At 41.7% G+C, this 11,784-nt stretch overlaps 1 long non-coding RNA gene across 1 annotated transcript; it reads left to right on the top strand.

The window, feature by feature from the left end:
• The first annotated feature begins 208 nt into the window (after nucleotides 1-208).
• Nucleotides 209-11,180, top strand: LOC132659846 (uncharacterized). Its single transcript, XR_009600751.1, has 2 exons — nucleotides 209-5,943; nucleotides 10,726-11,180. It is a non-coding gene; the product is annotated as an uncharacterized LOC132659846 (long non-coding RNA).
• The last annotated feature ends 604 nt before the right edge of the window (nucleotides 11,181-11,784 follow it).

Genomic DNA, 11,784 nt, shown 5'->3' on the forward strand with positions numbered 1-11,784 from the left:
ATCTCTTACTTTCACATACGCTTAGACCTAATTTGTAAAAGCTCTTTTTTGATATCACTTTTCTGAGTCTTTGTAGCATGATTATTTTATGCTACCTTCTTCCTCTGGGTTGTTATCCCAGATACTGTCTTTTTAACCTGCATTCTTATTTCTTTCTTTAACCTGCAACCTTATTTTCTTACTAGTACTCATCATTCTGTCACAGAAGAAGATGCTGAGATGGAGGGTGGGGTTTGAATCGTTTCTTAGGAATGAATCTGTGAAGAAAGTGGGGCGCAGGTTTGGGCACAGGAAGAAGTCAAACTGCTATGTGGGCCGGAAAGAGCCTCAGCCAGCCTCGTGAAGAGCGTCTTAGAGTGGCCCCTGTGAGCCCAGATGTCTGAGCCTTTCCATTCCCAGGCTCCCCTGGTGGCTCAGCTGGTAAAGAATCATCCTGCAATGTGGGCGACCTGGGTTCAATCCCTGGGTTGGGAAGATCCCCTGGAGAAGGGAAAGGCTACCCACTCCAGTGAATTCCATGAACTGTATAGTCCATGGGGTGGCAAAGAGTCGGACATGACTGAGTGGCTTTCACTCTCCCCTATCCCCACTTCTCCACTTAGTCACAGATACAGACTTCCTTGGGAAGAGTGTGGCCTTGAGGCAGATGACTGCCTGCAGCTCAAGCGGATCCTCAGAGGGGTGGCGGCCAGGGCTGCTGCTGACCGCATGCTGCAGCTGGGCAGAAAGTGCTCCCTTGAGGGAGGTTGCGATAGCATGGTTCTGCATCTATCATGCACTCTCTGAATTCATAATATTCAGATATTTCTGTACTGTTTTAGTTTTTTTTTTTTTTTTCTCTCCTACTCCAAAAAATAAAAGCTCTGTGTACAAAGCTTAACCTGACCTAGGGGAAATCAAAACAAGTGTTTGTGAGCAGAAGGCAATCAGCTGGGCTTATTCAAGGAGGCCTAGACTTGATGGCTCTTGGAGTGGAACAGTTTGGATTGATCATCGGGTGCAGTATTTTTCTCTTGCTGTCATAATGAACGATCCTATACTGAGTGGCTTAAAACAGTACACATGTACTAGCTCATGGTTCTGTGGATCAGAAATCTGGTTCCTCTGGATCTCCTAGAGCTGAAGTCAAGACGCTGGACGTGCTGGGCTATTAGTCAGACACCTTGGGGCAGAATCTGTCCCCCAGATAATTCAGATTGTTGGCAGAATTCAGTTCCTCGGGGTCATGGTGCTGAGTGTGCATCCTTGCTGGCTGCCAGCTGGACTCCTCTCTTAGCTCCTTCAGGCTGCTTACACTCCTTCTCATCTTTCCTTTCAGCTTCGAACCAGCAATGATGAGTTGAGTCTTCATGTTTTGAATCTCTCTGACTTTCCTTTCTGTTGCATTTCTTCAGCTTCCAGCCTAAGAATGTTCTGTTTTCAAGAGCTCACATGATTAAATCGGGCCTGCCATGAAATTAAAAGATGCTTACTCCTTGGAAGGAAAGTTATGGCCAACCTAGAGAGCATATTAAAAAGCAGAGACATTACTTTGCCAACAAAGGTCCATCTAGTCAAGGCTGTGGTTTTTCCTGTGGTCATGTATGCATGTGAGAGTTGGACTGTGAAGAAAGTTGAGCACCAAAGAATTGATGCTTTTGAAGTGCGGTGTTGGAGAAGACTCTTGAGAGTCCCTTGGACTGCAAGGAGATCCAACCAGTCCAACCTAAAGGAAATAAATCTTGAATATTCATTGGAAGGACTGATGCTGAAGCTGAAACTCCAATACTTTGGCCACCTCATGCGAAGAGTTGACTCATTTGAAAAGACCCTGATGCTGGGAGGGATTGAGGGCAGGAGGAGAAGGGGACGACAGAGGATGAGATGGCTGGATGGCATCACTGACTTGATGGACATGAGTTTGGGTAAACTCTGGGAGTTGGTGATGGACGGGGAGGCTTGGCGCACTGTGATTCATGGTGTCGCAAAGAGTTGGACACGACTGAGTGACTGAACTGAACTGAACCATGGTTGACTCCTTATTTTTAAGACTAGTAGCCTTAATTATGTGTACAAAGTATCTTTTGTCATATAACATGACATGTCAAGGACATCTGACATGCAACAGCCTCGGGGGACATTGTATTGACTACACTTCTGGGGAGCAGAGGTTTCAGGAATGGGTCTTGGCATGATAAAACTGGCATTTTAGGAAGATCTCTCAGTCAGATGGTAAAAAGTCCGCCTCCCAAGGCAGGAGATACAAGAAACATGAGTTTGATTTCTGAGTTGAGAAGATCCCCTGGAGGAGGAAATGGCAAACCACTCCAGTTATTCTTGCCTGAAAAACCCCATGGGTAGAGGAGCCTGGCGGGCTATAGTCCATGGGGTCACAAAGAATTGGACACAACTGAGCAACTTTTGCTTTCTATCTCAGCAGTCAGGTAGAGTGTGGATAGGGCCAAGGAGACAGTGAAGGAAGAGGCTAAATCTAACAGAAAATAAAATCGTAGTGATGGAGATGAGGGCAATGATAATGAGAACAAGAAAGATGTGAACTTCAGTTAAAGAGTTTAGGAATATCCGATCAGATCTGATGGCAGACTTATGGGGTGCAGGACAGGGTATTGGGTTACATGAGACACTGTGTTTGAAAGGTGATGAGCAGATTGGGTTCAGTGTTCTCACCCTAGTGTGAAGCTGCATAATTGGGACCATCCGAGACTTATCACAACTTACTCTCTGACACAGAGGCAGGATTACATGGAGCAGCACTCTATATCAGACATATGTTTTCATTTTTGATCCTAAAAACACTCATTCTAGAAACTCTCTGTGACAAGCAATAAAATAGGGCAATTACCTACCCAGATAGGATGGATGATAAGTGCAAATCATCCAAAATAAAATTTTAAGGTCTAAATTACATGCCTTTGATGACAGAATCAGAGAAGGCAATGGCACCCCACTCTACTATTCTTGCCTGGAAAATCCCATGGACGGAGGAGCCTCATAGGCTGCAGTTCATGGGGTCGTGAAGTCAGACATGACTGAGCGACTTCACTTTCATGCACTGGAGAAGGAAATGGCAACCCACTCCAGTGTTCTTGCCTGGAGAATCCCAGGGACGGGGGAGCCTGGTGGGCCGTCTATGGGGTCACACAGTCAGACACGACTGAAGTGACTTAGCAGCAGATGACAGAATGCATTTAGAATTCTAGGCGAAATACACATCTTCTACAGTGTTTTACTTAGGCTGATATCGAAATAGGTTCTCTCAGTATGAGTCAATTGGTGGCTGGGGTATTTCCTTTGGAAGCATGTTGCAAGGAAATCAGATTAAATATGAATTTTACAGAAGAATAGCAAAAGAAAGTGAAAGTGAAGTCGCTCAGTCATGTCCAACTCTTTGTGATCCAGTGGACTGTAGCCTACCAGGCTCTTCTGTCCATGGAATTTTCCAGGCAAGAGTACTGGAGTGGGTTGCCATTTCCTCCTCCAGGATCTTCCCTACCTAGGGATTGAACCTGGGTCTCCCACATTGCAGGCAGACACTTTACTGCGTGAGCCACCAGGGAAGCCTGAATAATAACACATGGAGATAATTAAGAAACCACAGTATTTGTATTCCTCTTGTACACATGGTAGAAACAAAGCTGAGTCATTGACGGGCTTAAGGTAAATCTGTCCGGGTATTACCTCGGTTGTCTCCAGCTTTCACAATGAACTCCTGGTAAAACTGGAAAAAATACACAGAAGAAGTGATGTCCCAGAACCAAGAGCTCGTGTTTCTTCGTTTTCAGTATTGAATTCTCCAGAGCAGCTGGAGTGAGCTGGTTTTTGGCAGCTTACATGACCAGCAATTCCTCTTTTAACACCTCTAAACCTTAACCTTTAGGTCATTCTAGTTCACATTGTGGAAGGAATGGAAAAATATTTTGGAGTAGAGAGTGAATAGCAGAAGGGCAGAGACCATCTGGGGGGCAGTGGGTCCAGCAGAGTGTCTGCAGAGATGGTATGCTTCTCAATATCTGGAGCATTTACTGTTTTCATTCACTGTGCTGCCGTTCCTCGTCAACAAATGCCACTTTTTAGCCTACTGATGGCTAAAGGCAGCATTCATTTCCATTCGGGCACACAGGACAGGTTTTATGGTTCCTAAAATGATACTGTCAAGCAAACTTGTATGCATTTATGAGCAGAAATAGTTTGTGTGTGTGTGTGATTGAGAATACAAGAGCTTGGGGAAGTAGGAATTAAAAGAGAAGAGGCAGTGTTACCTGTGCCAGGTAAGAGGTCTCAGATACAGCAGCAGATAGGCAAGTGTTGATTAGCCAAGACTGGAGTCTAGGTGGGTATCTAAAGAGCCCCCATCCTTCTGCTACATATATGCACAATGTTGGAGTTGCTGTTCACATGTGTGCCTTTCTTGGGCACTTTTATCACAATTCTAAAGGATAAGGACCAGTGGGGTCCAGAAAGAGAGTTTGAAGAAGTGAAATGAATGAAAAAACAGGTATATACTATCCGAGAACAGTTCCTAACCAATCACCAGCAGGATAAGATCAACGAATGAAAAGGAAGAACTTCTCAAAAGCATCTTCTCTTCTCTGAGAGCATCAAAATAAAGAGACAGTTAATCCTTCAGGGCAGTGAAGGGAAGGAATGTTACATATTGAACATCAGTGGAGCAAAAGACTTTAGAAGAATATGAGCCTTATTTGCATGTTTTCTGGAAATGTGTCAAGAAGAGCGAGTGTATCTCTATATGCAAAACTTCAACCAAAATAGATCATCTGAGTAAAGGAAATATTAAGGGAGTTGGCTTGCCTTTTGACATTTATTTAACTCTTTTAGAGAGAAAGTATACATTGGCAAGAGTTTTTAGGGAAAAAAAATATGTATCTGATTTCCAGCCATAAGAAAAGGCAATAGATTCAAAGCCAAGGAATATTCTTGGTTTGAACTTTAGTAGTGCCTTAATTTAGCCAGCTGGAAAAATGCTTTTTTTTTTTTTTTGAATATAAAATTATTTAAACTTTCCAACAGAAAGTTTTCATTTTGGTTTTAAATCTGGACTTTACTGTAAATTTGTCTTTCTATGAATTTGCCAAAGTAGCCTCCACTTTTCAGTGATTGTGAATATACTTATGAGAGGGCTTGATGTGGGTAGAGGCTGAGCATATCCCTATATACTTAGCAAATGACACTACTTCCTTAGCAAGTAGGGAGGGGACTTTTGACAAAGCTATAAATGACAGTGCCCTAGATCTATATAAATCATCAGGGACGGAGCTCAAAAACTTAATGCTGAGTGAAAAAGCAAGTGACAGAAGATATGCAGAGTGTGTTATTTCTGGATACATATATAAGCATGAAAAAAAAATCTATGTATGTGGTGCTACCGGTTGCCTGGTGTGGGCGAGTTCCCTGTGGGGCAGAGAATAAGGAGGAGAAATGAGAAAGGAGTTTGCTGGTTGTCAAAGAGCCCTTTATTTCCTCCTTCCCCTCTGGTCTTCCCTTTACCCCTTCCTTCCCTAAAGAAAGCAAGCATAAATAGCTTGTGCAGTTTTATTTTGAATTATCCACATGAAGCAATATTAGAGCAATTAATTCAGTATAAAAGTTAATAATTTTGGAAATGGATAGTAAGAATATATGTGTTAATTTTTGTATGTTTTAGGGGAAAAAAGAGGATTTACTGAAGGTCACCATATCATGCTCAGTATATTAAAATTCTGATATTAACACCAGTCTTCTGTTTTCCTACCACATACTCCTTAGCAGCAACCAGGAGAAGAAAAGAACGAGAAAAAGAACTCCTACTTCATATTCCATAATGAGGACAAGCCTGGCAGGGGGTCACAAAGAGTCAGGCTCAACTCAGTGACGAAATAGCAGCAGCAGAAGCAGCAATCAGAACAAGAATAAGAAGGTGGAAACGCTCGAGGCAGAGGATCGAAGGTGAGTAGAAACACATAAGGGACAAATAGTGGACGAAAAGATGACGCAGACAAAATAAACAGAGTATTGTGGTAAAGGCCTATATATATATTACATGCATATATTATATTACATAGCAAATCAATTACTTTAGAGTCAGTCATTCCAGTTGGTCAATATCTTGTGAAACAAATAGTGTGAAACTTGTGAATTTCAAATTTCTATTTTGAGCTGTGTCATGAAGATCCATTAGACTAAAGTGTGGAGAACATGAGTCTGCGGCATTGGGTGGGGCTGAAGCATTTATGACGAATGAGGGGCCTGAGAAGATGCTTGTCCTAAGAGAGTGGAAGTGAGAAATAGATTTAAGGGTCTAGATCTGATAGATAGAGTGCCTGATGAACTATGGAATGAGGTTCGTGACATTGTACAGGAGACAAGGATCAAGACCATCCCCATGGAAAAGAAATGCAAAAAAGCAAAATGGCTGTCTGCGGAGGCCTTACAAATAGCTGTGAAAAGAAGAAAGGCGAAAAGCAAAGGAGAAAAGGAAAGATATAAGCATCTGAATGCAGAGTTCCAAAGAATAGCAAGAAGAGATAAGAAAGCCTTCTTCAGCGATCAATGCAAAGACATAGAGGAAAACAACAGAATGGGAAAGACTAGAGATCTCTTCAGGAAAATTAGAGATACCAAGGGAACATTTCATGTGAAGATGGGCTTGATAAAGGACAGAAATGGTCTGGACCTAACAGAAACAGAAGATATTCAGAAGAGGTGGCAAGAATACATAGAAGAACTGTACAAAAAAGATCTTCACGACCCAGATAATCATGATGATGTGATCACTAATCTAGAGCCAGACATCTTGGAATGTAAAGTCAAGTGGGCCTTAGAAAGCATCACTATGAATGGAATTCCATTTGAGCTGTTTCAAATCCTGAAAGGTGACACTGTGAAAGTGCTGCACTCAATATGCCACCAAATTTGGAAAACTCAGCAGTGGCCACAGGACTGGAAAAGGTCAGTTTTCATTCCAATTCCAAAGAAAGGCAATGCCAAAGAATGCTCAAACTATCACACAATTGCACTCTTCTCACATGCTAGTAAAGTAATGCTCAAAATTCTCCAAGCCAGACTTCAGCAATATGTGAACCGTGAACTCCCTGATGTTCAAGCTGGTTTTAGAAAAGGCAGAGGAACCAGAGATCAAATTGCCAACATCTGCTGGATCATGGAAAAAGCAAGAGAGTTCCAGAAAAATATCTATTTCTGCTTTATTGACTATGCCAAAGCCTTTGACTGTGTGGATCACAATAAACTGTGGAAAATTCTTCAAGAGATGGGCATACCAGACCACCTAACCTGCCTCTTGAGAAATCTGTATGCAGGTCAGGAAGCAACAGTTAGAACTGGACATGGAACAACAGACTGGTTCCAAATAGGAAAAGGAGTACATCAAGGCTGTATATTGTCACCCTGCTTATTTAACTTCTATGCGGAGTACATCATGAGAAACGCTGGACTGGAAGAAACACAAACTGGAATCAAGATTGCCGGGAGAAATATCAATAACCTCAGATATGCAGATGACACCACCCTTATGGCCGAAAGTGAAGAGGAGCTAAAGAGCCTGTTGATGAAAGTGAAAGAGGAGAGTGAAAAAGATGGCTTAAAGCTCAACATTCAGAAAACGAAGATCATGGCATCTGGTCCCATCACTTCATGGGAAATAGATGGGGAAACAGTGGAAACAGTGTCAGACTTTATTTTTTTGGGCTCCAGAATCACTGCAGATGGTGATTGCAGCCATGAAATTAAAAGACGCTTACTCCTTGGAAGAAAAGGTATGACCAACCTATATAGTATATTCAAAAGCAGAGACATTACTTTGCCAACAAAGGTCCGTCTAGTCAAGGCTATGGTTTTTCCTGTGGTCATGTATGAATGTGAGAGTTGGACTGTGAAGAAGGCTGAGTGGTGAAGAATTGATGCTTTTGAACTGTGGTGTTGGAGAAGACTCTTGAGAGTCCTTTGGACTGCAAGGAGATCTAACCAGTCCATTCTGAAGGAGATCAACCCTAGGATTTCTTTGGAAGGAATGATGCTAAAGCTGAAGCTCCAGTACTTTGGCCACTTCATGTGAAGAATTGACTCATTGGAAAAGACTCTGATGCTGGGAGCGATTCGGGGCAGGAGGAGAAGGGGACGACCCAGGATGAGATGGCTGGATGGTATCACTGACTCGATGGATGTGGGTCTGGGTGAACTCCAGGAGATGGTGATGGACAGGGAGGCCTGGCGTGCTGCGATTCATAGGGTCGCAAAGAGTCGGACATGACTGAGCGACTGAACTGAACTGAACTGAAGAGAGGGTGGGAACATGACCCACCCACAGAGGCTTTGATCTGTGAACATAGAAGTCAGCATTTCAGGGACAGATACTCTCTCCTAGTAAAAAGGCAGCTTTTTGTCTGCAAAGTCGCCCTCCAGCAGTACACAGACCAAAGGAAAAATACCAATAGGATGGCGTAAGCATGGGGCTGTGTCCTCTGTCTCACTGATCTATAGTCTCACACCGTCTTAGGTCTTATAAGTGAAGACGTGTAAGGGAAGTCAGATAAGATAACGGGGTGGCAGGGGACGCATAAATGCATGTCACATTTTATTCTTTGGCCTTGCATTTCCACTCCCTTCCTCTCTGCTAGAATTGTTCCCACCTGATCTCAATGCTTCAGATGAAATAGATGGGTTCGCATTTGTAAATCATCCTGGAGGCCTCTTCTTACCTACTTTCCTCTTTCCTTAACTGGCTATTTACTGTCAGTAATTACGGTGGATATAGAAATGGGGGAGTTGGAGATGAATAAAGACATACTCCAAAGAGATGGGAAGGACTAACAGGTTCTAGTGAGAGAACTATTCTCAGCGCTTCAGTCCTTCTTGCTGAGTACATCAGCCTCAGGTGGGTTTTGCTCTGGTGACCTTGAGTCCCTCCTTTGCTGTTGATATTCTGCTGAATAGAGCCGAAATAAAGCTCCTCATGGTAAGTAGTAAACCAGGCTGAATAAATCATGCCTTCAGAATCTGACCTATTTTTTTTTTTCAGTAGAATTTTGTGATCCCCTAATGGAAAGGTTTTATAAGATAAAGGTATATACAATTTCCCCCAAACAGTTACAGGCTCTATAATACAGGCACCTCTAATAAAAATTATGAATTCTTTGGCAAAAACAAATATGAGGTTTTATTGATAAGCTGATGGTTGCACAGAAACACTAGGCCATATTGACTTTAATAAAACATTAAGTGGTTTAATTAAATCATTAATTCTACCCTCAGTTTCATTTTTCAAAAGACAGTCAATGTAAAAATAAAATGGTTTCTTTTTTTAGCTGCTTCTCTTTCCTCTATAATTCATTAAGATGAGTATAGATTGACTTATTGCTTCTCTGCCATAAAGCACTTGCTGTCATTTCAAGAATATAGCACTTTAACAGGATACAAGAAAGTATTGATCTTCAGGTGACATCTTCCTTCGTTTTTTCATAAAAGGGTTTTTTATTTTTAGAAAAATCTATAATATGTGTATGACTACAGAGATTTAAGTTACAACATTATTATACTACTACTAAAATAATTGTTAGCTTGTTTCTTTGGTCTATGGGGAAAACTTACAAAAGCAATATAAACTTTTGCAAGCAATTCTAAAGGCATGTAATGTAATCACACGTTTTCTTCCTAAATTAATTTTTATTTATAAAAGTAATATATGGAGATAGTTTTTAAAGTCAATAATATCAGAAAATATATAAAAGAAATTAATAATCTTTCTTCTCATTCTTGCAATACTGTAATCATATAATCATATTCCCCAGCAACAGTACACCTCTATATTTAAAAATAATGTGCTATCTTGGCCTAGATTCTATAAAAACAGATTAAACTCAGGGATTAATGTTTTGATACTTTATTCAGATGGTATAAGCCCAAGTAGATGAAGGTAAGAAAAAAGTGAAGCAAGGAAAGCTACAAAGCAGTGCCACGTAATACATTACATGATGGATACCTAGCAAGCATGTCAACTCGGCATGTGGTTTTGTCCCCACGGAATGTGATCAGTAGCCCTGCCTTCAAATACTTCTTGGACAGAAGTTCCTCTGCTTGGCTTGCTCTGATCTACTTTTTCTCTTTAATCTGAGTTCACTCTGTGGGGAGCTAACTCTGCCATAGTTCAGAACCATGCCATCTGGGGATGACCTCCTCGAAGATTATCCCACACCTGGTGGTATTGTATCGCATTGCATGGACAGGCTCAGTATGGGACGAGGGCTTGTGTGGGCTATCCAAGCGCTAGACTTCACCTTACCTCCAGCCAGCTGGGGACCTTGGCAAAAGTGATGGAGGTGGGGTGGTGGATCGGCCCAGGGTATAGACAGCACCTTCAGAAAGGAGACAGTGGGGGCAATGTGAGTGGTTGTACAATATATATGCCGTGTTTATTTCTTGATATATCAATTTTAGACAGTAAGTATTGACTTCTTGATTCAGGCTGATGAGCATTTACCTATCTCTTATACCCTCTTTCTTTTCTTTCTCACTCCAGTATAGTTATATAACAAGTTTTGTTTCATTAATGCATATATATGGAATTTAGAAAGACAGTAATGATGATCCTATATGCAAGGCAGCAAAAGAGACACAGATGTAAAGAACAGACAGTTGGACTCTGTGGGAGAAGGCGAGGATGGGATGATTTGAGAGAATAGCACTGAAACGTATATTACTGGGCTTCCCTTGTAGCTCGGTTGGTAAATCATCTGCCTGGAATGCAGGAGACCCAGGTGTGATTCCTGAGTCAGGAAGATCCCCTGCAGAAGCGAAATGGCAACCTACTCCAGTGTTCTTGCCTAAAGAATCCCGTGGACAGAGGAGCCTGGCAGGTTACAGTCCACGGGGTCGCAAGGGTCGGACATGACTTAGCAACTAAACCACCACCATCGTGTATATTACCATATGTAAAATAGATGAGCTGTGCAAGTTCAATGCATGAAGCAGGGCACTCAAAGCTGGTGCTCTGGGACCACCCAGAGGGATGGGGTGGGGAGGGAGGTGGGGGAGGGGGGTTCAGGATGGGGAACACATGTGTACCCATGGCTGATTCATGTCGATGTATGGCAAAAACCACCACAATATTGTAAAGTAATTAGCCTCCAATTAAAGTAAATAAATTAAATAATAATAATAATTGTTTCAAAGTAATGTTTGCATTATTTTGTTAAATTATGTTATGGCTAAGCCAAGTAATGAATATAATTACATTTTATTTCTTATACAATTTTCATTTTCCCTAATTAACTCATTTTTATTTCTATTGTTTTCTAAGAACTTTTCTAATATATTCTATTATAGATGACTATGATCACTTTTTATAAATCCTCACACATGCAATATAGTCCATCAATTCCATTTTTCCCCCTCCTTTCATGACCTGTTTCCCAGAGCCCTGAATTCTCCTGCTTTAATTTGGACTGATTGTTTCCCAGACCTAATGATGTGGAATCCTTATTTTCTGGATCTCATATTTTTCCTTTTCTTGGAGAATTCCTTGCTTGGGTTGAGCACATTCAACAGTGACTCTTAAAAAAATAATCAGACACTGATAGTATTTCTCTAAGACCTCCCTGGACAAAGGGGAGAGAGACACTTCATTGTCTTCTTGCTTTACGTAAGTCATTATCTAGTTCTGGCCAGTGGTCTGTGAGTGGAAGTGGCACATACCAGTTCAGGCAAAAGCACACTCCTTACCCATGGAAGAAGAGGCCAGGCCTTGAACAGCGATAGTCATGAGACCAAGACTAA

Source organism: Ovis aries, chromosome 5 (assembly GCF_016772045.2).
Source record: "Ovis aries strain OAR_USU_Benz2616 breed Rambouillet chromosome 5, ARS-UI_Ramb_v3.0, whole genome shotgun sequence".
NCBI lineage: Eukaryota > Metazoa > Chordata > Mammalia > Artiodactyla > Bovidae > Ovis > Ovis aries.